Source organism: Ischnura elegans, chromosome 6 (assembly GCF_921293095.1).
Source record: "Ischnura elegans chromosome 6, ioIscEleg1.1, whole genome shotgun sequence".
Classification (NCBI taxonomy): Eukaryota; Metazoa; Arthropoda; class Insecta; order Odonata; family Coenagrionidae; genus Ischnura; species Ischnura elegans.
Window position 1 is genome coordinate 103,392,587 of NC_060251.1, and position 27,018 is coordinate 103,419,604.

General features: G+C 38.8%; 1 protein-coding gene across 1 annotated transcript in view; it reads right to left on the minus strand.

Annotated features, from left to right (window-relative positions):
• Nucleotides 1-27,018, minus strand: part of LOC124161282 — a 212,939-nt gene that overhangs the window by 66,585 nt on the left and 119,336 nt on the right. The window lies entirely within an intron of this gene.

Below are 27,018 nucleotides of genomic sequence, written 5' to 3' on the forward strand. Positions count from 1 at the left end.
TACTGGAGTGAAAATTTCAAACTTGAGGCAAAGGAAAATATCGACAAATGCAAACACTAGAAAATCTGAATATTGCTAGGAGATAGCTGAAGTTTTAAATGACTCGTAAGTCACGAAATAAGACCAGGGACGCGAGAGTGATGCACTTTCTTCAAACTGTTTTAAACTGAACTAAGTTGCTATCAAAATAAATATTTATAACCCACATTTTGCCATAGGTACAAGGGAGGGAAAAAACATACATCAATAGATTATAGCATGTTCAGCTTATTAAAACAACTTGTCTGTTTCCACACCATTTTATTTTCACCGACCATGGTTTCGGCAACTTGTGGCATTGTCAACGTCGCACAAGTTGCCGAAACTATGGTCGGTGAAAATAAAATAGTGTGGAAACAGACAAGTTGTTTTAATAAGCTGAATATCAAAGATTTCCACCCATCACGTCGGACACTATCTTTTATAGCATGTGTTCAACAAAAAAATTAATGAGGGTTAAAGGGATTAAAAATTAATTTTATTAAAGCATATTTAAAAAGAGCAACATAGTTCGCCATAATTTAGCATTTTATACATAGCCGGGAACAAGCACCCACTTTTTTTTTAAATTGCAAATGATATCATAAAAGAGATCCACAACGTACTGAAATAGCGAAGAATGATTGGTTTTTTTTTGGTCCTAGTTAGAGGGTGTGCTTAGAAGAATGGGGTGTTGAAAACCTTAATAGGGTAAGCGGTAAAGGTTGGGTAAGCGAGGGAAGGAGAGGAAGAGAGCAGGGCTCAAGGATAGAATGAAGAGTTACAGGCCCGAGCTGAATAAGGACATTCAACGGGGCAGTGAGGACAGGCGGAGGTAATTAGAACTTACCAAGGGTGCGCCATTCTTTATGTAAAAGTTTCACCGTCCCATTTCCCATAAAAATGTTGGTTAATGTACGTAACTCTGTAATCAACGTTGGTAAAAGAATTAATGGTGCATACGTGATTAAACATCGCCCCCTGCAAAATGCACACCCTAAATTTGGAACCACTCTAAATATGGTAAATAATAACTAATGTTAGGTAAAGAATAAAATGCGAGAATGAATCAAGCGAGAAGGAGGGTAATTATTCCCCGTATTGAAATGAATAATTGCAATTACATGTATTGAAATAAATACTTGCAATTTGCCACGATTGTCACGGAAAATTATTGTTTATTTCCAGTTTGGTAAAGAAACTCATATCCTGCCAAATGGCCTGGTACAGGGTACCGTGTACGAATATATTTAGATACTTTCCCAATGTGTGCTGTTGTAAAATCTACAGGCCAAAATGTATCAAGTGTCGAATCAGGGTAAAATTTATCAATATTAAGGAAAACAAACTAAAAAAGGTACTTTTCCCATGTACTATTGCGTGGTCAAACGCCTATGATGGTAAAAGAATTATACTATGCTACTTGAGGGCTACTCATTATCACAAAAACAAGTGAGACTCCAAGAATTGCCTTCCCAAACTTCCCTGAGGACAAATGTACTGAAATAGCGTATTCTTCTAGTGGTAAATTTATTTTCCATTTTAAGAGCTAGTATCATTACGCTAAGATTACCTTGCGAAAGAACCTCGTTAGATTCAAAGTATACCACTGCTCATTCGCATTTGCTATCTCAGAGAAAATACGTAAAACATTCAACAAGATATGAATAATTAAACATTTTCCCATTGTATCATTCCATTATAACCTTAGTTCGTCATCAGTCTCCATTACCGTCGGTTGATGCCTCGCAAATTAATTGTGAATAAATCTATTCTAAGGGGAAAATTGTACTTCATTCTTCATCATGTTCCACTTCAACCACATCAAGGCAGATAATTTTCATTATGTCGTGAAAATCTATTCGTGACCTATTAATTGCCCCTGTGCATTACCAATAATTTAAATACATGTTCTAAGAGAATCAATTGAAAGGTATTAGACTCGTTCCCTCGAATTCATTAGAGCATCTTATGAAATCTTCGATTACTACGACGTCAAATCTCCATTTTCCCAGAAATAAAACAAAAAACATGTTTACCACTAAACATTCCCGGCCCCGATTTTGGCTATTTTCCAACTCCCACAATTCTAGGCCCGGGGTGCAGAAGTGGACCAAGCAGATTCCGTCGGTGTCACTAACTCAGGCACAGAGACAGGACAGAAAAAAAGCAGGTTCGTCATGATCTGCGAAGGGAGGGAGGATTACAAGGAAAACCTGGCATTACTGGGAAAAGGGAGCAGTGGGCGATCATACGCCCTCGACTGAAGCTCGCACGTTTGGCATACGAAGCTTCCATCACCGATTCTGAAGTAGAGATGTTGCAAACATGACTGGCTGGTTACACGACATACACGTATCTAAAGCCATTACCTTTGTTACAGCCGGCGATTGTAACCAGGGGTTCGCCTGTTTACTGTTTATTTCGCTTGCTATGCTGTTGTTTGCTATGTATTCATTTATTAGGTCCTTGAAGTCATTGGATGTTATAAATATATTTTTATTTTAATTTATTGTGAGAAAAACCAACTTTTATGATAAAAAACAGAATGGGGGTAGCAAAATAGTCAGTACGATGCACATCTATCCACTTCTCCATCTAAAAATATAACTAAAAATGTAATTTTGGACACATAAAAACTAGAAACGAGATTCAATGAGGTACATTTGACCGAATTATACCTTCTACAAAAAAATTACCCTTCATACAGGTTACCAAGATGTATCTCCTCTCCAATTACCCTGTAATCATTTGCTCAAATAGCGCTTTTCTGAGAATATGAAGTGAAATATAACATTTCCGTAAAAATAAAAAAATAAATTTCCTTGAAAGTGATACCAAGCCAACAGTTAGTTTAAATTGAAAACAATGTGTACAATTGATGCATTTAAAGCAATGAATAGGATTGGACATGATATTTACAATCTTCATACGAAGTACATGGAAAATATAGGCATTGAAAATAAAGTGTACACACAAAAATATACATACACAGGCTAAAAAATAGCGTAGAAATATAGAAAAAGCACATGCTATCCATGCATCCGATGTAGAACACTATTTAAAACATTCACACAAGAGACCCGAGCCGAGGAAATGTAATGGTGGAAAAGAGGAAGTTCCGTTTAAAAAATAGGGTCGAACACGAGGCAATGTCGTATCTTGCAGAAGACGGTTCGACGGAAGCTCCCACAGAGAGACCCCTAAGAGGAGCTGCATTACTTCTGCTTGGGCAATTCGGTCCCTCCGGGGGCAGAGAAGGGGTTGGGGGCTGGGAGGGAGGAGCGGGAGGCTACGACGTGGGATGGAAATCTCGGAAACTCCAGAAGAAGAAAAGGAAACATTTTATCGAAAGGGAAGGAAAAATTAAAGAAGATGGCGCGCCGTTTGATAACGTATTTTTTTATCCGCTTATTTTCCATCAGCTCCGCGAAGTCCTTTAAAAAAAAAACGGGCCCACTATGTCGTCACATACACCCACCGCATACTGATATGAAGCCGATGAAGCATTGTTCATCATAGGTCGTGCATATTACCTAAAAATAAATTTATATGCGAATGTAAAGTTAATAAATAAGAAATAGGAAAAATAAGAATTCAAGACACGGCTGGAGGTATTTCACAGTCACGCAACATACGATGTGCTATTCTGTATTACCAATCATGGATGAGCTAGGTACCACAAATTTGAGACCAGCCATAGCACAGTTAGTTTTCAAAATTCATAAGCACTCATGAGAACAAAATACAATTTTTAATGGTACTAGTGACACTGAAATACAAGCAAAGCTACAATTTATCTGGGTGTTTTCGAAGATTTTTATCGATTATTTGTTTTCCTCCCGGGAAATACAGCATCTGCTTAATTTTCGCTCGAAAATGACTTTGATATCCCGAAAGGAACGCATAGTTAAGCAATGCCAGAGTTGATTGCCATAAAATGTTTTGTAGAATTTATATTTGTAAATGAACGCTAATGTATGCTCGAGGAGCAGAAATAAAGTCCTTAAAAGCTAAATTTTGAACATATTCCTTTAATGTTCACATTTAATCAGTGCATAGAACCTATCCCTAGTAATGTAACAAGGTAACCATACATACGCCCAAGTCACGCAGGCGAAGTAGTATGGAGAAATCAACGACTGCTGGGCCATTTCATCTCAAATCAGGCAGAGGGGTGTCAGGTGACCATCACCGATTTCTCTGAAATTTATATATGTGAAAGCAGTATCCTTGTGATGAATAACGATGACTTTATCTCTGCTCAGAACTCAACCGTCATAAAGTTACCGCCCCTTGAACATTGCAGTGTCAGGCCTCAGAGTAAAAAATGAAAAATCACATAAATGCTGATTACTAAGGAACCATGGCCCATAAAGCAGTGATTATTGTTTTATTTTGAAGAAAATTCATTTATGCACATTATGGCATAACTTGCAAGTCATTTGAAGAAATAATAAACAAATAGGACTTGTTTAAACAATAAAAATTAGTCATTATTTAACAATTTATTACTAAAAAAGGCCACCTTTTATTTTCTTTAAAATTTCTCAGCAGGTAGTTTAAATGTTCTGCTTTCAATAAAAAAAATAAAAAAAGGTAGTATTTTTATAATTTTTGTTTTAAGGCATGTCAAAGTTAGGCATGTTTACGACTATTTTACACCAAGATTGCATACCTTCAAGGGGGGAAAATGCCGTTTCATTCTACTTAGCATTCATAACAGTGCAAAGTTCATATCTGAATGATTGGTTACATCTATTGACTGAAAGCAAGTCCAATCTTGTTTACTTCCATGGCATCCAATGTGTGCAAACACCCACTGCTACTGGCTGGAAACGGTGAATGAGTCGCAATTTGCACAGAGTATTTTTCAATGGCAGTTCACATAAGTCTTTCTTCTACTTTGGGCCATGTGGAACATTTCGATGGACCATGTGGATGCATAAATGAGACACTAATGTCATTCTCTACTAAAGACACTGCAGTGATTTTTGAAATCAGGTTTGACCAGGTTTTTCGGAAACACACAATGAAGTCATTCATGGTGAGATTTTGAGTACTTTACGTCATTAGATATATCTGAATTTGTTAGTGTCACAGCCTGTTTGATTATGTGGATTACAGAGCGAGCTTTAGTTGCCCCGTGTCTGTTAACTACCAAGCATGAAACTGTTGACGCCATGTACAGGTGCTACTTTCACCTAATTATTTTTTTGTCTAAATTGAGCTTGTTAACATGTGTAAAATGCAAGTTTCATATTAGGCAAGAATTTACTAACTTAATGAAAGTGATAAATGTCAAATATGTACTTCATGGTAAAATAATGTCTCAGCAGTTTTTGAAGAAGCGAGAGTGAAATGTCTATGAGTGACCATGTTCAAATTTTATCATTCTTTTCCACAAATTAATCTAAACAACATAAATTGGCTGCTTTTCCAGTTTCAACCAAACTTACGATTGACATATCATACAGAGCTAAAAAAAACTCGGAATTTGGGGCAATGCTGATGTATACTGCTGGCATCCTCATCCTCATAGTGCTCAATTTTACATTGTGCTTTCATTTTACTTGGATGATGATAAAGATTGTTCTTGTGTAACTCCTAATCAGCAAGATATGTTCACTGCCATTGAGAATCATTTAGACAAAACATTCATTCAGAGAAATTCATTGCCGAAGTTTAGGATTGAACCAAGAAAGGTGTTTATCATCACCATATCTGGAAAAAAGAAAGGGAAGCTATTCAAAAACAGAAGTTGGTAACACTAATTGGTGTGGAGTTGGTGCTTCATTTCAACTTTTCCGAGAATTGGAGTGTGATTATTCCAGATTAAGTACAACCGTATGACTGGCAAAAAGTACAGATATCAATATTAACCTGTGTGTAATATAATAACTAAGGTATGCAGGCACTTCAGATGATTTCTCACAGGACACTGCACATGCTTTTATTAGGATGAATCAATAGAAGAACAATAGAGTAAAAAGATATCATATGGAGAAATAAATCATATATTTTAGAAAAGTCAGCCGCTAATTAAAAAAAACATTTCAGATATTTGACTTGGAGAAAAGTCTTAAACAGGAAGAAAGTCATTGGTGGTTGTTCAATGCAACAGGACATGAATAGGGTCCATCTGATAGAGTTGCTAGAATTGGTAAAAAAATTATGACACAAACTGAAACCTGAGATATTTCAATTGTGGCAAGTAAATTCAAACAAGTCCTTTGTACAACATGCGAGTATATCCTTGCCTAATATCAAACTTTTGCATTTTACACATGTTAAACTAGCCCAATAGGGTTCATTCCTTTCATTTTCCTTCATCTAAGAAAACGAAAGGCATTGATTGCGATTCGTTACCCACCTTCAGTGTATTCATAATAGACAAATTATTTGATTTATAGAAATCCCTGTTTAGACGAATGTAAATGGTCAATTTTAACCTCATTTGAAAAAGGATAGATTGGAACTGATGCGATGCCACTCCACATGACGTCACAGGGACCTAGATGCTATACGAGTAGATAGGAGTGTTACATCATCTGAGATTACCAATGTATACATGAGGCACAGAGCTGCGGGAAACATCCCTTAACAATCCCCTCTTAAAATTGCCTTTGGTCAGAGAATTTTCTTTGTTTGATAGGGTATTAATAATCCTTTTTTAAACCAAGCACAACCTGCTAGCAAGGAACTCTACGCTACCGCCATGCTCGGCAGCAAGCAGCCAGAGGTCACACGGGCTTTTCGCAGCATTCATACTTAGTCGTCGCGTTTTCGTACGCTTGAAAATTTTCACTTATCATTTAATCACAAAAAACACATATCATCATTTAAAAATCTAAAAGCGAGATATATGTACTCCAGGAGTAATAATATTTCGATTTAAGATTGGACTTGCTTTCAGTCAATAGATGTAACCAATCATTCAGATATGAACTTTGCACTGTTATGAATGCTAAGTAGAATGAAACGGCATTTTCCCCCCTTGAAGGTATGCAATCTTGGTGTAAAATAGTCGTAAACATGCCTAACTTTGACATGCCTTAAAACAAAAATTATAAAAATACTACCTTTTTTTATTTTTTTTATTGAAAGCAGAACATTTAAACTACCTGCTGAGAAATTTTAAAGAAAATAAAAGGTGGCCTTTTTTAGTAATAAATTGTTAAATAATGACTAATTTTTATTGTTTAAACAAGTCCTATTTGTTTATTATTTCTTCAAATGACTTGCAAGTTATGCCATAATGTGCATAAATGAATTTTCTTCAAAATAAAACAATAATCACTGCTTTATGGGCCATGGTTCCTTAGTAATCAGCATTTATGTGATTTTTCATTTTTTACTCTGAGGCCTGACACTGCAATGTTCAAGGGGCGGTAACTTTATGACGGTTGAGTTCTGAGCAGAGATAAAGTCATCGTTATTCATCACAAGGATACTGCTTTCACATATATAAATTTCAGAGAAATCGGTGATGGTCACCTGACACCCCTCTGCCTGATTTGAGATGAAATCCCCCTGCTTTCACAACCATCATAAAGTATAAAATAAATGGTAACATTAAAAAGTAATGATTATAAGTAAAATTTACCTACATGAAATCGCTACCGATTACTGTTTCTGCATCTTACTTATATTCAATACCAAGAAGCAAGTATTGACGAAAATACTCACTTATTTTCCAAGGATTGATACTCAATGCCTACATGAAAGGAGTTTCTTTACCGTTCGTTACCATCTTCAGATTCAATGTTTGATAAAGAAAAACGCAGAAAAATGTCGTCACATAAAATGCTTTTGATTTGAGATGCATCAGACAGCATCATTAGAGCAGCTTCCTAACGACTTCCATATGGCACCCTACCATCTATTTATCGTGCGACGCAGAAAAAAATAACTCTCTTTAATCTGGAATGATTGAGCTCCACGAGGGATTAAAATATGCAGAGGTTCCCAAGACTTTTCTCCGCATTCCGAATGCACAATGATGTTGAGATGGATCGCATTTTCCTCGAAAGCAGTCTTTCTTGACGATATCTATCTCTCAACTGAAATATTATCCGAATTTCCATCTCTATATGCTCGTTTTCCCTCCCGGTATATATCTGAACCTACTCGGTAGCGAAGCCAGGATTTTGAAATTGGGGGGGAGGGGGTTTACCGGAGATTTATGGGCCCTTCCATGTGTAAGGAAAACAGCTTAGGGCAAAGGGGGATCCTACCCCGAACAATTTTGGGATTTCTGATATTGAAAACGTGACTTGAAGAACTCAAAAGCAGTAATTTTGTGCAAGTATTTATTGAAATAAAGTACATACATAATATACATAAAATAAAGTGATAAAGGCTCAAGAGGGAGGTTGTAAACCGGATACCCCACCGTATTGCTCTCGCCAATGAATTGTTGAATTAAGTTGTTGTAAGGAAATGATATTAACAAGCACCTGAGAAAAGAGACAAAATTTCAAGCTTCCGAGTAGATAAAACCGACAATACTTGAGCCTCAATCCGCACGATCCAGTTTAAAGGATTTATTTGATGCAGAGCTATAACGGCCGAATAATAAGGTCATCGAGAGATCAAGTGAGGTAAATTTTGAAAAAAAAACTGGAAAACAAAATTTTCGGATGAGTGACGTATCGAACACTCTTGTTTCCGAATTCTCTGGTTCCTATTGTTTTACGTAGGGTCAGTTTCGACGACGCGTTTCATTTCTGGAACAACGGTTTTAAGTGCATTATGTGTAGCTAAGTTCATCCTTAATGGTCCTTGAGCAAATGAAAATAAACAATTTTCTAATTTTCCATCAATTTATTTTCACGGTACTACTAGTAACGACGCAGCTGCGTCATCTTCAGGTACCTGTAAGTACCAGCTACCAATATACGTGATAATAATTTGGTGGAAAAGTACAACATTTTTTCTTTTCATTTGCTGAATATGAACTTCCACAAAGTTGAGCCGGAAACAATAATGATTCTTAGGTGCTAACATAAATTCAGCGGAAACACGCAATGTATTATTTAATTAATATTCAAAACTTACAACCAAATCGTTTCACATTTCATAAAAGATATTTCAAGCACGAAATTGTAAGTTTGATCTGAGGTTTCTGCGGCGTTTCTTCGTATGAGTCTTGGCTTCCGGGCGTTCCTCCGCGTTTAGATGTCCATAAGTCCAAGACTCGTACGAAATTGTAATTTGAAATTTGACCTTACGTGCATCTTCTATTTGAGAATGTCAATTCCTTGCGACATTCGTCATACGATGTACTTTATAATAGTTACTAGACATTGACACGTTTCGAAGGCGTTGCAACTTGCTTCATCCGTTCAGTGACCTGTCTTCAGTCCTGCATACTGACCTGACTGGAAGAAACATGCGTAATAAAAACAGAAAGACTAATTTCTTAAGTCTAATCAATCATTCACTCGATCTCTGCTCTATTTTTTTAGTCCCCTCACCCATCGGACGAAACAGGACGTGGGAAAAAGGCACAGTGCGGATACAACTAAACGCAATCTCAGCAATGGGCAACGCCTGCTTACTTGTCGCTTCACACGCTGTGTTTGACGCGCACAACACGCTAGGTACACAAACTACGGCCCGACCCCGTTCGCCTCCTGGGAAAGCCGCGGCATCTTGCCTCGCTGTGCGAAATCCAACGCCGCTTTGTGAGAGATGATCTGATTCCCGCGAAAGCCCCACCCGAGCAGAGCAAAGGTCCCGGCCGAGGGTGGGGAGATGAGGATGGACTAGGGACGAGTAGACGCGGACTAACTGCGAAGAATCTAAATCTACATACTACTCCGCAAAACGTATCTAGGGTGTTTGGCATGGAGTGATCAATCACCAAAATGCGACATGCATGAGAACCTCCGCATGCACACCACACGGTCATAAAATATCACGCACAACAACAAAAAATACGTACACATTCACGCAAAGGCATAACTTACCAACGGTTGGTAATTCCTAAAGCAAATCCATGGAAATTAGAACAATGGAAAAAATTTAATATGCAATGAGTTGACCTCGCCAGCCAGCCCACACCTTACTTCAATCACGCATTAAAAGGGATGAAATTATAGACATTTACAACATTGAAACCATGAACAATTGGCCACTGAGATAAACCATTACTTGTGCGTCATAAGATGGATGCAGCATTATAGTATTATACTCACATTTTCATCCAATACCATGTAAAATTAAGAATTTATCCTCATTTTCCCCATATCGGCATCCTCGTCGGATAATCATTTGGATTACTACAACCAATCAGCACGGAAACTAACAGTCTTGCTGACTATTTCACGAATGGATGAAAGATATACAAGAAATATAGACCTTTATTGGCAGGAAATTGCTTCAGCAAACGCTTTAAGATCTTGCCTATCCCCGCCGAGTTAATTCACTGCGAAGGAGCTGTAATCTATCACTTGTAGATGAATAGATACACCTACTGCGACCCATAAATCACCCAACCGTTCGGCCGCCGCAGAGAAAGATTTTGCAAAATACGACGGAGAGTAACAAATGCGAGGGGATAGGTGACTTATCAGCAGGCCGTGAAACACGCTCGACATGATAGGGAACACATGACATGGCATCCGCGGTAATGCAGGCATCTGATAGGGGCTGACGCTGCACGGTGGCCCCCGATCTACGCGTCGGGACGCGGAGAGATGGCTATCATAACACGACAGCCTGCTTCCACGGGAAGGCGCAATCGGAATCGCTGCAACGCACGGACGGTCGCGGAAACACCAGCTTGCAATTAGACGAACGGAGCCCAACAAACTTGCACGCAACACGGAATGGTTTAGGGACGATAGAGTTTATACATTAAATGCTTACGATAACAGAGCTGTCACTTCAGAAAAAGATAAAGATTTGGACAATACGTTGAATATGCAGCGAGAATATGGGATCCGGTGAAGAAAGACTTAATCCGTAAACTAAAGAAAATACAAAAGAAAAGCTCCGCGATTCGTCTTTTTAAAAACTGCTACGGACGTACTGAAAACGTTACACAGACGTCAAGCGAATTTCGCTGGGAGCCGCTAAAGGGTGCGCGCTCGGCTCACATTGCTTGAGTAATTTAAAATAGATATACATAGCTTAAAGAACGGGGAACATCATATTATGGCCGAACCACATTTACAGGTCCGAAAGAAGCGATATATAAAGAGAGATATCTTGCCGAACGGATGTATACGGGATTCCGTCTTTCCTCCTAACTAAATGCTAGTCGAAATTTAGTTTAAGTCGAAATTTGCTATTTTTTATATGTAAACGGGTGGTATCCTAACACCCCCCGCCACACGCCTTTTTAGGTAGCTTGTAGGGTAGCATGAGTGTGTAGATACCCTAGTAATTATGGGAAGGGCAAAGAGTAGATATTTCAGGGCAGAAAATCATCACGGAGGAAACTAAATTATTGGAATTAATCGTTAATAACTTTAAGCTGCGAGAGAGAAGGTAGTAATCACACGGTCGAGGATATGGCACTGCCCTTTGACCCATGGGTATCTCTTTGCTGAAGACAAGGAACCTCCCCAATGCGATGATTGTAGATGCCCGTAAAGAATTCGACATATCCTCATAGAAAGTACCGCGACGCGCGTACAAGGATTAATCTAGGGGCAGATCTAGAATCCCTTCTAGGGGACCATCTTACCAATTTAAATAATACCCTTCGGTCCCTCAAGGGTGTAAGTCTTTTTAATAGAATTTAAGTTTACTAGCCCATTTAACGAAGTCAATATGTACAGTGGCTATCGTTTTATTCTATTCCCATTGAAACATCGGAATTAATTGATATAGTAGTAGTGCGAAATGAGCTAACCGTTGACGCACCCTAAATCACAATATTACTAACACTACTTTAAACTTTGCATTTTCCACATAAAATTTATTTCTATACGACCATGGTTTCTACATTAGGGCGTCATCGTCAGATACTTACTTACTGGTGCTAAACAAAGTTTAAAGTTATTCAATATGAGTTCCAAGGTAACAGTGAACAGCATAAAAGTATAATTCAGCATTATTATAAAAACGGAGAATCAAAAATAAGATGAGGTGAATGATTTATATTACAAGAGAGAGAGAATTATACAATTAGGAGCTTCTAAGAACAAATTCAGCATTTTAAGCAAAATTATATCAGTCATTAAATCTTTAAAAAGCCACGCAGAAAGTGATAAAAAAATGAAAACAAAAAGATTATTTTTGGGTAACCCTAAAGGCATTCACAAATTCGGTCACTTTCGTTGCATTAAGGTAAATATTCAACGAGCAACCAATTTTCGCATGAGAATAACAATAATTAAATATCTGCAAACAGATATTGAAACACAATTTTAGCGAAAAACTCGCAATAACGAAGCCAATGCGTTAACATCAACGCCAGATCTCTATCTAACAATGGGTGGTACGCTTATTATAGAACTCAAGTGGCTTTTCGAGAGCATAGGTAAAGAAGAGAGCCACAAGTAAGTAAGTAAGTAAGAATAATTACACATTATAATCTTCTCGTATTTATTTTTCAAGATAGTATAAATGTGCGAGGCTTGAACGAGATGTAGTAATTACGAGGGAGGCATACAGAACCGTACCACTGGGAAAAAAATCTCATTACTCGAGCCATAGTTACGAATCTCATTAGAGGGTTACTTTCTCCGCAACAATTTTAATTAATTTTCTCGAAACTAATTACCACTGTCTCTCATGCCAATTTACCAGATCTTCGCGAAGCCCCAGTAGGAAAGTTGATCTAAAAGCGATGCAACGATGCTGTGAAGTACTTCAACATAATACGTTAGCAATGAATAAAAACTCGTTATTCTTCCTCTAGCAGCGGAAACTGATAAAATAATTTCCCAACCACAGTTCTCACTCTCCACATTACACTTTCATTAAAGAATTAAAGGCTAGAAAGTTTCTATTTATCATAAAAAATGAATTTAACAAGTCTTTGTCTTTTCTTTGATTTTTACCTTTCATGGTTACACTCATTGGTACCCTCGTTTAAGCGTTTCAACCTTAATCTTTGTATTTTTCTGGGGTTTTATTGAGCAGTGGTAGGATATCCAGCGAACAAGTCAACTGTGCTTGTGTTGCCCACAAGCCAACACACGCGGAAGAAAAATCCGAGATAAATGAATTGAGAGGATAGGTAATTGATCAAACCATTACCATGATGATATTCGTTCTACTTCCAACTTAAATTTTAATTTCTCCTTAGTTCCCCTGTTAATGCTAAGTTGCGTAAGTAGTGAGGACGTTTAGAGAGAGCTTATGTCGCCAGACTTTACTTAGTAAGAGTATTTAGCAAAGTAATTAAGAGTATTTTTTTATAAGGAATAAGGGTGGAGAGCAGCAAATTTTATTACAAAACTCACCTCACACCAAACAACCATACGATCTAAGGAAACTGAGCAGATTTAATCGACATCACAACCCGACTCAACTGGCGAGACTTCGGTTCGAGACCAATAAAAGGAAGTCAGCTAGTTCACAATAACTGATCGCAGCGTAGGTTGACTTGGCACAGTCATTTGTGGATAAATGCTGTTCTTAAAGCTATGAAAATTTCAAAGCTCCAGGAATAACTTCAGGAATCTTATTTAAAACTTATTTATAAGATTCTTAATTCCACCATCGACTGCCCAGCATTGCTCTCTTTTATCAATTTTAAAGTTCCACCCCGCCCTACCCGTTCTCATCCCCTAATCCACATGCCCATTCCTAGACTTTCACTCACTAAACGTTCGTTTTTATACCGCATTACTTCTGTGTTGAACTCACTCCCTCCACACATCGACCCCTTTGCACTTCCATTGAAATCCTTCATAAGCCTTTCCCTATCCTATCTGTCACCGAAGTAGTCTGTCGCCTGCCAAACCGTAGGTCGTGGGTTCGAATCCCGCCCGGGTAGGTGATCCCTATCCAGGGCATGGATGTTTGTGTTGTACCTACTTTGTTAATATTGGAAACCCTCTTTGTAAAAGGCCGTCATGTGCTGTTTAATGGGAAGTTGATAATAAATAAATAAATACTGCAGTTTCTTGTTGTCCTTTTGTTTTTGTAAATGTAATTATTGTTTTCTACATGTTATATTGCGTCTTCGTCCTCTAATTTATGTATTGTTACCTGGCCACTATAAAATGGCATATGCTGTATGTGGTTATATTTCTTTAAAATAAAATAAAATAACAAAAATATAAAAGAAAAGAAATTAAACATTTCAAATTTCCACTCATTGCATAGACGATTTATCCCAGTGAACATATACAACAGCTCTTAAGCATCATAGGTCTAAATACCTCATTCTGCAGTCTAGTGAAACACGTTGACTAGAATAAATTGCTGATATATCGAGTGGCATTTTGCAATTAATTGCTTTTCTGTTACAATGGAATTTCAAGTCACAAGTATCGGCTGCTTCAATCAATTTTAAGAGCAAGGAAAACAGAAATACCGGCCCATTGGCAATTATAAATCAAAATTGCTCTAAAATACATTTTATTATTTATAGATTTTATGATTCATGAATAGAACCAAAATTAAATTGCAAAAATTTCTAAATTAACGATTTCGGTAGACGCAGGAGTGATAAATCATACTTTAGGTGAGGGAAAAATTAACAAAAACGCCGATGAGGTCAGAGTCATAAAGATGCAGGTGCTTTATCAGGACCTCGAAGTAATATTGCTGAACATTAACGACGTCGAGTCCATTTTCCCAGGGTATACTTACCGATCTGTCACGGCGAATCTGATTTTTCGTCCGTTATTTACGGCTTTCCGAGGATCATAGTCGGTTAGTCTATTCCACCCCACATTGGAGGCATGAGGAAGAATGGCGAGATTTTCCGAACGTCTGCTGCTATTCTCTTTTTGCCCCCGAAGGAGAGTCACGGTCAACCAGAAAATTAACGGCCGCCGAACCTTCCTCCCACGGCTGAAAGCTAATGATGAAATTTTCGATCCGCCAGCGTTCGGTGAGAAAGGGTGGTTTCCGAGGTTGAGGAGCCGAGCCTCATACCACGGGGTTGTGGGATCTGCGAAACGGAAACCAAACAGGACCAAGAATCCGGAGGGAGTGGGAGGGATATCTCGACCCAGCGACGACTTCTTCTCGAAAAACCCCGACACGGAGCAACCCTTTGCCACCCCGACACGAAACTAGTGGGCCTTCGCCTCCACAAATATGCCCCCCCCCCTTTCCTTCCGGCCCATCGAAAAAGAAATACCATTTCATTTTCTAGACGATCCCTCTCTCCTCCTCTCCATCTCATGAGAGGGGGGAATGTGGCAAGCACAAAGCCTGTGGGCGGGGAGAATTTTTGGGGCTTCAGACCCCCAGAAATTTTTTACAGTGGCGCCTATCCGCAATTCATCCCTTCAGGAGACAACAAGCCAGGGCTGGTTGAAGCGGTAAGCAAAGTACGTGGCCACCTAGGGCGCCAAGAAAAAAATTGTTCAATTTTTAAGTACAATGTTCAATACCACCATTTTACCACCTCTCACGTTATTTTTGACGTGGGCGGCCGGAGTTGTGTTTTCTTACATTAGAAAAATGTCTAGAACCAACACTGCAACTAGCCCACGGTCAATTAGCGGTCTGACTATCGCATAGCGCTCTCACTGTCTCTTGACTAGTTCTAGGACTGAGTTTAAGGTAAATTTTTCTCAAAATCAGATAACAAAGTATTACCAAAAGTGGCCAAAATTTTATTTTTTTCGAAAATTCAGGTGAACCTTGGAAACAAACAACTAGAAAAAAACGGAAATAAAGCTACGACAACTACGGGCGTTTTAAAAAATCATTGCGGTCGGCTTTAAAAACCATTGATAACGATAAATTATAACAGGATGGACTAATTTTAGCTCATTTAATGATTTCTGAATTAGTGGAAATACCAGCATAGGAGACCCACATACCACCAAGGCACCCCCGAAGGAAATTCCCATAATATACTATCATAATTAGGAATATGAGCCGCACAAGAACCTCTGTGACAGCAATAATCAAGTTGTAATAAAAGAGCGCTTGCCGGCTGATCTCCTGGTCCCTGATTTAAATCCAGTGTGAAGACAACCCCAAGAAAATCTCCTCCAAGTACAAGATGGTCCTGAGAAAGGACCTGGCTCACCTCCACACTATCGGCGGTTTTCACGCGTCGATGCCTTAGTCCGGGTAGAGCTCTACCCTCAACTATCCAAACCATCCTCACGGTAGACTGAGCAGAAGTATCTCTTTCGAGATACCCCGAATCGTAGCCTTGAAGCATGCTAGAAATCCCTTTAGGCGAGAGATACCTTGAAGATCGAGCTCAATGCTCCATGAAAGCAGAGGCTGGCTTAAAGAAAAAGTAGAACAAAATTAATAAAATAATCAATTAAAAATTAGCATCACAATTCTGGAGCGTGATAATTGGATATTCCAAAATTCAGCACCGGACTAGGCAAGATCTCGTCGGCGAAAGAACAACACAACTCAATTTTAATACAGTGCATGCAACAGTTTCCCTCCAGTGTACAATTAAGAGAGATACATCTAAACGCGTTATATTTTTCCATAAACACCACTGAATATAAAAGCTAATTTTTCGAAAACTCAAGTTGATGTATTTCTGATATTTTTTATATAAACGACCTCAAATGTGAGACGAATTCCTCACGAATATTTCGCAGAAAGGAGGTTTTTAGGATTTCGACAGGGAGGTCACGATGAGGGGACAGGAGGAGGATAGGGAGGGACGCCTCTGCGAGCGGTTGGCTCTGTCCGTGAAAGACAGGTTTGGAGTCTTGGCGACGGGCAGTGGGAATTAGATGAGGAGGCGAAGATATCAACGGGAGGAATTCCGTCTTCCGTCTAGCGTCTTCGGAGAGAAAGGGCTAACAATCGAGCGACCCTGGCCAAGTAAGACTCGAAAACTTTTAGAGCCGCCAGAATGACGCAATTTCAAGAAGAAACCTAAACAACATGGAAACGGTAACTCAGGTTACTTCAACAAATTACTTGCCTGACACTATTGAACGGAATAAAACTCGAGTAAACTCCTTCTGACAGTGGAGTGCGCTGTGAAAAGAAGAGGTATTTATGGTCCATTTCAAAATTATAGATACGCAATTTTGAAGAGCTAAGGTGATGTAACGGCTAGATTGATCACAATAGAATTAGCATCAAAATAACTTTTATTTATTTGGATAGGGCATGATGTATTCTCCTTGGTGTTATTGAGTGCAAATGCTTATAATTAGTAAAGAGCTTACGGGTGCTCAAGGAAGTCGAATACACCTACTGTGCGATCAAAATTTAAGCGAAACCCAAGCGCGAAGGGTTATATCCCGGAAAAAATTCAAGAGGAAAAAACATGCTTCAAACAGAATTTTTTTATTTTACGTACGATATTTGTCTTCAATACATTTTTCTCCTCACCTTCGTTAATTTTCTTGAGTGAAGTATGCCATGGGAGTCTGTTTTTTTTGGACACCGCGGCAAAATATGAAATTTCGACGGCGTAAAACCTTATTTTCGTCTCCTAAATTATTTTAATTATTTACTGTGAAATTATCAAAATACATGCAGGTTTCGAGAGATTGGTTTTAAACAATTAAAAGATTTATTGATATAAATTTGTGAGAGAAATTAGCTACTTTTCCCTCGTTAGATCCCATTTAGAATACGTTGCCAGTGTTTGGGACCCTCATTAAAAAGGTTTAATAACAGAGTTAGAACGCGTGCAAAGAAGAGCTGCTGGGTACCTACGCGAAAGGTCGTTACGATAGTCTTGTTAGTGTAACTGACCTCTTAGATAAACTCGGATGGGAATCTCTATCAGACCGTAGATTGAAAAATAGGCTAAACCTTTCTGATAAATTCAAGAGCATTGCCTTTTCTAACGAAGTTACTTACGGACGCCAACATAATACGGAAGATCAGATCATATAAATAGAATAAGAGAGATAGACTGTAGAACAGACGGATTCAGAATGTATTTTTTCCACGATCAATAAGAGATTATAACGGCAGCGATAGAACTCATAAATAAATTAGATGACTTGTATTGTAGGCTACTGACCTATGTAAAACTTAACTTGATAGAATAAGCCGGTAAAATAAACATGGCTCGCAGGGTGTTCCGTAGATTCAGATGTTTTCCTGGACGCCGGATCTCGACAATGATGTTATGCGCACAGCACGCGATTCTCCCCTCCCTCCCACTAGTCCTGAAATAATCTCGGCCCTGCCAGGCATTAGTAGCGAGTGATCTCATTTGACTGTCACCTCTCAGAAAAACCATAGAAACGAACTCGTTTGGGTTCTTCTGAGTTTCCACATATTGTTCCCCGCGTTCAACAAACCGGCGTGGTAAACTCAAGTCCAAATAGTGGATTGTATTAGTAAAGGTATTCTGCCGAACAAATTAACTTATATAAGGAGCATTTTGCGAATCATCCTCTCGCAAAATTGTCGGAAATCGGAAAAAGCCGGTCAAAATTACAAAATGGCTTTTATTGAGATAGAAACTAGAAACTTCGCATGTAAACTCAAAAATTATATAACTTTATAGAAATGCACCTGATTTGATATGGCTCTTAAACATTACTGAGATACAGAGGCAGAAACGTGAGCAAATTTCCATAAAAACGCCCGTATTCAATTTTATCTGAAAATCTTCCAAATTAAGTAGATGGTGAAGTGAAAGGTGGATTCTTACAGAATAAAAAACTATATAATCTCTTATCATGGTATCTATTCTTTTAGCATCCGCAATCTTAAAAAATATCTTAGATAAATTGTTATCAAGCAGTTAAAAAATGGTGGACACTGTTTTTCGGAAAATGTTACGTTTAGTAACAGTCTCGTAAAAGTCGGTCTCCTCCCTCATGTTGATCTTACTTCGTCAATTTCCAGAACAGAACAACTCCTTTTCATATACCTAGAGTATCAATAAATCCTTAACGTTTATAACGCATAGGCATTGAACTAATAAGCTCTTTTGCACGACACGGAAAAGGGTTACCAAGGATACACACACGATGATACAGTAGGTGGTTCACATGATACCTCGATAATAAATTTAGAAATATCAAAGAGCCGGAAGGGAATAAATATTTCCGGGATATTCCATGATGGCCGCTTCAAAAATTTAAAGCGAATGGAGTCGCAACGAAAAAAGTTATTCATAGTTTTCTCGTTTATCTCCCAAGCAGATAGGGGAATTCATAGGGCTGATTTTCATCAGTTCCGCGAACGATAGACCCGGAATCAGGTAGCACAATTCGGCATAAATGAGGGGGAAAAATAATTTTATTAGAGGACGGCATGGTATTTAGCGATCATAATTCTACGAATGTGAAGGAGAGACATCAAAACAAATATGTAGAGCCGCATCTGCAAATGCGTCATTAACATAGAAACGCCTTAACTAACGCCATTCTAACACGTAGACGAAGTAATGGACGTAAAGAATAAACTTGACCAAAATAGAATACGATGCAGGTATTATGTCTAAAGTAAAGCTGCAAACGGAAAGTTTCAAACATAATCATAAAGCAAAAAAATCATTTTCATCCAATTACATGAGTTAGACTTTATATAATAAGCCAAACGCTTTTATAGAGCCCCTAGTGAAAGTCAAGTGAATGTGATCATGGTAAATTGCCACATTACATGGCCATTAAGAATAAGAAAGAGCTGGAGATATTATCTTGAGAATGGCTAATCAATCTAAGGATTATTTAAATAAATAAAATATCGTAGCACTTTTCCACAAATTTTTTTACTGCGTACAACGCGTTTCGGCTCACGCAGTAACAAATTTTGTGGAAAAGTGCAACTATATTTTATTTATTTAAATATGTATAACTTCCACCAATTGAAGCCTGAATCTGTTGAACTTAATCAAAGGATTGTTAAACAGTGATAATGATAATAATGTAAGACAACTGATCCGACGAATCTGCCCGCGAGAGCTTTCGCCGTAGCAGTTCTCTGGCAATAACAGCACCAGGCAAGTTTTAAACATAAGGAAAGAACCGGAGGATCTGGGAAAAACATTGATCTTCATGGGTACTGCCTCCCAAATGATAGAGAGCACTCCATAAAGCGAAAATAAAAAAAATGTGAATGTGAATTGAAACAAGAGTTGAGATAAAGTAGGTGGTTTCTCGCAATACTTTGTATAATTTGCTCAACGTATTGGATGAAAAAAATTGAACTTTTCCGCAGAATTTTTATTAAATCACTACCATGGTTTCGACGCTTAACTTCATCTTCTTGTTAGACGATGACTTTAAGATACCATAGTAGTGTTTTCAATAAAAATTCCGCGGAAAAACGAAGTTCAATTCTTTTCATCCAAAAAAGAGAGTTGAGATGATTTGAGTGAGGAATGCGCGTGCGTTGCTTGGAAACGGTTGGGTCCATACTCCATCAGCCTCCCACTCCACCCCTTTCTTTCGGATTGCCATTAAGAAGCACAGGAGAGGGCCCAGTCAGCCTCGTCTCGCACGCCCTCTCTCCCTTTTGTTTGCGGCTCGAGGAAATAGCAACAAAAAAAAAGGAATGAATGCATGGGGCCGGGCGAGGAGAAAAACCGGTTGCCGGCCATTCAAACAACGTGGACCCTCAATGGCGATTTCCAACCCTTCCCTCTCCACCTTCCCATCCTTTATTTTCCGCTCCGAATCCGCCGACAAAACGAATGCGGACGAAATAACAGTCGTAAAACGATTCGGTGGCCCAAGAGAGACGACCGCAACAATGCCGAGGAGTGACCAATCAATTAAGACGTTTCCATCCTTCTACAATGATATAATACACGGTTAGATGCGTAAATATGCGAAATTTGTGATTCCAACCACAACAATTTCGTTCCAATCCGGAACTTATAGGGTGAAAACGTAACATTACCATCACGAAAAAAAAACTTGGCGATTCCAAAAAAAATAAGATACTACATAATTACGACCCGGTTTTCACGTACTACCCGGCCGATAACATACGACTGATGCTACAATTATCAACTTGGGACGAACTCAGTACCGTCAAGATCCTAGGTTTATTACAATTCATTTATAAAATTATGAGTTACGGATCGCAAAATATATGAGGCGAAAATAAATGGATTATTAAGTTTTAAGACATATTCTCTTGGTTTGATGCGATTCTACGAAGGGTAGTCCGGGGCACGTTTGCGCGGATTTTTTTCAATGGATTTTCTAAATTTTTATGTATTAACTCAGGAAATGTTAGTCAATGTGGTTTCATAAAGCAATTAATAAAGCCAAAATTTTTGTATTCAGTTGTTGGCCTTTTTTGGCCAGTTTTAACAGTAAAAAAATGTTTTTAGGTCTAAGTCTGCTGCGTAAAATAGCTCAGATAGCGGGTGAAAATTATTTGAGCGCAAAGCATCGTTATTTCCATTCCTGATACTTGCATCCACAAAATGCCATTCCAAAGATCATGAACTACCTGTATCTAAATGTGTCTCCAAACAGAGGCTCTTCCCTACATATGTGCACGGGAAATAGGGAGTTAATAGATTGAGGAAATCAAAATAATAAATGAATAACCACAGAAAATAATAAATCAGTGGAAGGGAGAGGAAGGTTATTGAGAATAAAACAGAAACTCTATTAAGAAGTTGTCAATAAACGTTGAAAGATAAATTTGCCGATTTGAAGTAAGATGAAAAATAATAATAGCCGAGAAAACAAAGGAACACCATTAAATCTATTTGCGGATGGCCAGTTCTTGAAAGCATGGTAATTATCAATAGACCATTACAGCCCTTTTTCGATGCTAAATCGGAAACCATATACAATCGAAGTCATCGCGTCCAAAATTGATCATTGAAAATAGTGGATTACAATGCATACGTTGTTAATATTCAACATCCACAATCCATGACTGCCTTTCGATGCACACCATCGACATTTGAGCACATTGACAATTTCAAACTATACAACCCATGGATGGCCACTGAAGAAGTCTATCTCTACGACCCTATGCGGCATCGCTAAAACTCTCATAGGTTTGCAGCCCTGCGCATCCTATGCCCTTCTACTCAACCCTCTTCGCGTCCAAGCAGTCACGATTTCGACTCCAGACGATGGGAAAAAGAGAGACGGAATGAGCCCCCAGTGAGGGAAGGGTGCAAAGGGGGTTGAGACTACGTGGGACAGATCTGCACGCAGAGAGACAACGCCGCCACGGAGGGAGCCACTTGTCCCTCAGACCCCTCCTATCACGACCATCATCACTCCGCACGGCACAATGCACGAACACCCGCGATGAAGGCACAAGTTAGTAAGATACGTCGAAGGACTTAGTCTTTTGGGGGTTTTCTACCAACTAGAAGAGTACAATTTATTTCTGATGAATATTTCTCGGGTTTTCAGCCAGGTTAATGCATTTATACAAGCCGACGTTTCAGGAGACGACTTGTCTCCCATCCTCAAGGCTGTGTTACTTTATGGAAGTCCAATTTGAAATATAAAAAAAATTAATTATTAAAATGTAATTATTAATTATTTAAAATTTTTTAATTAGTCCAATTTATGGAGTGTGTCGTCAGAAGTATTCATCAGGAAAAATTAAAATCGTATACAATTTACTTCTTTCTTTCGCCAACCTCGGTAGCGGTAGGGTAAAGTCCTCGCCTACCCAAACCGTAGATCGGGGTATCCAGGACATTGATGTTTGTGCCGTGCTTTGTTCTTTCGTTGTAAAGGCCTCTATGTACTGTTCCGAGGAAGTGACGTTTTTTGGACCGTGTAGAGTGCATGTGGGAATCCAATTGCATGCTGGTGATTGATCACCCCCGGCCAAACACCCTAGAGGTGGCTCGCAGGGTATTGTGTAGATGTAGATGAAGTTGAAAATAAATACTTAAGTACCACGTGATAATTTTTTATACCGCTGGCCTCGATGGCGGTATATCCATGTCCTGGATTGTAGTAACTTAACCAGGCGGGTCTTGAGCCCGGGTATGCATGCACGGCAACCCACCGCCACCGAGACCGGCGAAAAAAGTATGAATAACAATAACCTCGATACTCCTGAATTTTAGTTGTTTCCTCATGGTGGACGACAAGCTTCGAAAATATTTGTTATGTTGTATTATTGTTATTTAAGTATTCTACGAGGAAAGGAAAGGTTATGTGGAATATCATGCGAATTATCCCGGTCTGTCGCCCTCTCAAATAGGAATTCCCTTTTCAATTCACCACAAGGCCCGCGTTACTTGATTCTATCGATAAATTCTACTCTCTTACTCTTAACTAACATTATCCCCTCTAACGCGGTATACCCTTTCCATTCAACACTCGCTCAGTTCAAATGCTCGCTATTACTACGAACCTAATCTAGAGGTTTCCTCTCCTTACCCACCATGTCCGGAACTTCGTTATTCCTCCTATGCATTCTCCGAAATGAACACAATATAAGGAAAAACCATTCCTTTTGCCTTTTAAGTGTGTAGATATGAGCCTCAATACCGTCGTAAGAAGCAGAATGAATGGCGCATGCTTTATGAGAGCTAACTTAGGCCATCCTTTTCAGCATTTATCCGTACCTCACATGTAAAACGTTTGTCTCCAGGAATCACTAATATGAAAATTTTATATTAAAGATACAAGCAAAAGCTGTCAGGGGTCTATTTTTGCATTAAAATTCGATTTATGCCTTGAAATTTTAATGCTGATAACATAGGTAATTAGTGATCACTCGGTCGCCACATCCAAATACCACGAGTGGGAGAGATGAGTCCCTGATGACGAGTCAGATCACGAAACGCTGGCTGCTATGGACCATCGCATCCGGTTGACCACCCGAGTAAAAACAGTTCACGACCCTGCGTGTTCAACGGTAAATCACCAAATCTTGGAGGAATCTGCACGTGGCCCGTTCTCGAAAAAATTGTCCCAGAACGGAGGACCACCAATAATAATTTGTGCCAAGTGACAGGGAGCGGTTCCGTCACCGGACTTCCTCATTCTACTCCTCCGCGCATTCGCGGGACAAACCACTACTTCGGACGGACTGGAATGGACCCAAAGACCCCTCCGCATTCGACAAATCCACTTCGGACTTCTGACGACAAACAACGCGTCCTCATCCTCTCCCAGCGTCGCAACTGTGCTTAAAATCGAACACTGAAATTATTTTATCGTTCCATGCACTAAGTTTGGACAGTAATAAAATAGAACATAATGCAAAAAATGTCCGTCACTTTTTTTTATAACTCAACATTTATGAGAATTTTTGCGAAAAAAATTCTCCTCTTCACTTACTCCTACAGAAACCATCACTTCACTAAAAGGTTGATATTTACATTTTACGGTAGTACAATGTCTATATTTATATTGTACTAAGTTATTTTTCCAATATAACAATAGGCGTTAAGCCAAAAATAAATCTAAAATACGGAATTTTCGACAAAAAAAAACGAAAAAGCACGTCTCCGTTAGAAATAGTGCTAAATTGACCCATCACATCTAAGTTTTCAAATTTTTTTATAGAAAAGTAAGCAAGGAGTGCAGATGCCCAAGACATATTACTACATAACTTGCATAGTCAAAGCGAGTTTTTAAAAAATCGAAAAAATGATTTTTGCCCGCCTTTTTCCGGTTCCGGACCACTGCGCTGCGCAAGTGCGTTTGGACGAGGTACGCTGCCCTAAACGGCAAAAGCTTCGACGACTCAACCACCATATAGCAGCCACCCCCTTCGCGACTGGTTTCAAAGCGAGCTGTGGGAAGAGAAGTAAACGCACGCATGTACTCAGTTGGGGATGAGGGAGGGGGGGAGAGGGTCGCGTCGAGACGAGGTAGGGGTGGAAACGAGGACGATAGGATGGTCTCAAAGGGGAGATCGACGGAGGGTTGCAATTAAAACCCCACCTGCGGCACGCCGAAGCGGGCAAACGGTCCAACCACCCCACCCCCGACCATCCCCTACTCCTCCGCGCACTTATGGCCGTTCCATCACGTGACCAAGGGACGAGTCGCGAAGTGTCTCTAGGAGGAGTTGAGGACGACGATTGACGAATCACCAATCATCGGACTCGCCCCAACATGAGTACACTGATATGGCGTCCGAGTATAACATTCAAAAAGAGATACAACTCCATTAATGTGACGTGCATTAATTAAAGTACACGGATATTTTGTTATCATGCGTAATGTTTTATGGTGTGCTTGTGAATATCCTCTAGCAAGCTTAATTTTTGTGATTGTTCACCCCCTGCCAAACACCCTACATCTACATCTACATAATACCCTGCGAGCCACCTCTAGGGTATTATGTAGATGTAGGGTGTTTGGCAGGGGGTGAACAATCACAAAAATTAAGCTTGCTAGAGGATATCCACAAGCACACCATAAAACATTACGCATGATAACAAAATATCCGTGTACTTTAATTAATGCACGTCACAAGTGGCTCGTAGGGTATTGTATACATGTAGATTAAAAACAATCATTTTCATGCCGTTTCCTTAATTGCAAGCGATGCTATCAACGCTACATAATTACGGAAAACTTACTTAACAATTAAAAATTACTATAGCTCAAACGTGAGTCCATAGAATGAAGATGGGATGGCGTCCAGAGAAAAGTTGGCATTAGAATCAAGTAAAAGAAGCAAAAGATGTTCAACATAACGATAATCAAACACCAAAATCAATCGCCAATCATCGGTCTCGGTCCAACATGAGAGTAGAGGCACGGACGGAGATTGTGTCCATGCCTTAGATTCGGTAAGACATAAATCTCCAGAGAAAAAAAAAGTGCTTCTACGCCCGTTGGCTAAAAATCATGGCCTAAAACATGGCGTCCCATTCTAAATAAAAATGTCAACCACACGTCAAAATCTCGCTAGCAAATACAATTTAAATCACTGGAATATGAATCTATGGAATAAAGGAAACAAGTTTTCCAGTATGTTTTAGAAATATAACGAAGGCGATTCAACACAATCAACAACTATCGATGCAGCAAATATACCCACAAAGAGAAAAAAGAGTTTCAGTACATAATATAGAATGCAAAAATCAATTTTTCCCACGAAAAGTATAGATAACTACAAAAAGGATTCAATTAAAATCAAAACGTCCTTCGCCAGACAGTGGGGCAACTTGAATGGTTTCCTGCCGGAGTATAATCAATTTATGTTCCCAGTAACATCAACGAGTCGATAAATGATTAGTAATTAGTATTAAATTAAGAATTATTTAATTAATGTTTTAACTTCGCGATGTATAAAGGTCTGACTGAGGGCCTGACTACCTATACTGTGGTAATATCTGGGTTACATTAATTTTATGGACGTGGACAAAAAAAATAACCACATGATGAAGCGTCATCACGGAAATAATTGTGATTAAATGTTTATTTTTTAAGGTTTGCCAATGTATTACAAATATTAGATGCACTTTGTAACTGTTAATATCCCCGATGGCACGAGGAAAGAATGATAATTATATTAATTAATTTCTGAAGTTTATTTAACTTCCTGCTCGTGTGTTTTCTACCGAAGTTTCCCGAGAGAAACTTCTGAGCGTACTTAGTTGCAGTAATTTTTCTCAACAAATCAAACCACAACAAAGAATCAATGTGAAGTATTACCGAAAAATGATGACGCAGTAACACGAATATTATTATGGATAAAATTATTTAGTACTTCCTCCTCTTCATCATGTCCTGGCGGCGTAGGATCCGAGATCATTTTCAAGTCTTTAATTCCGACTTTCCGTCATCAACTATTATCAAATTGTCGGCTAATTCAAATTAAATTCATTTTTCAACATCTCTGGTGATTCAGAATTTCAAAGAATACAGACTGATGTCACAGAAAAATAGTCATTCTCACGACAAAATTGTATGCGCAGGTGAAATCGTTAGATAATACGATAAATAACCTAATTATATAACTTGTTTTTTCTACACTTTCGAGAGAAAT